The sequence below is a fragment of the Arachis duranensis genome, chromosome 4 (genome assembly GCF_000817695.3).
Source record: "Arachis duranensis cultivar V14167 chromosome 4, aradu.V14167.gnm2.J7QH, whole genome shotgun sequence".
NCBI classification, from domain to species: Eukaryota; Viridiplantae; Streptophyta; class Magnoliopsida; order Fabales; family Fabaceae; genus Arachis; species Arachis duranensis.
The window spans coordinates 77762403-77762634 of NC_029775.3; positions in this window are offsets into that span (position 1 = coordinate 77762403).

The window sequence follows — 232 nt, forward strand, 5'->3', positions numbered from 1 at the left end:
CATTGTTCACAGGATTTCTTTCAGAAGTGTACATGAATTGGTTATTTGCAACCATTTCAATTAGTTCTTGAGCTTCTGTAGGCATCTTCTTCAGATGAAGAGATCCTCCAGCAGAGCTATCCAAAGACATCTTGAATAGTTCAGAGAGACCGTCATAGAAAATACCTATGATGCTCCATTCAGAAAGCATGTCAGAGGGACACTTTCTGATTAATTGTTTGTATCTTTCCCA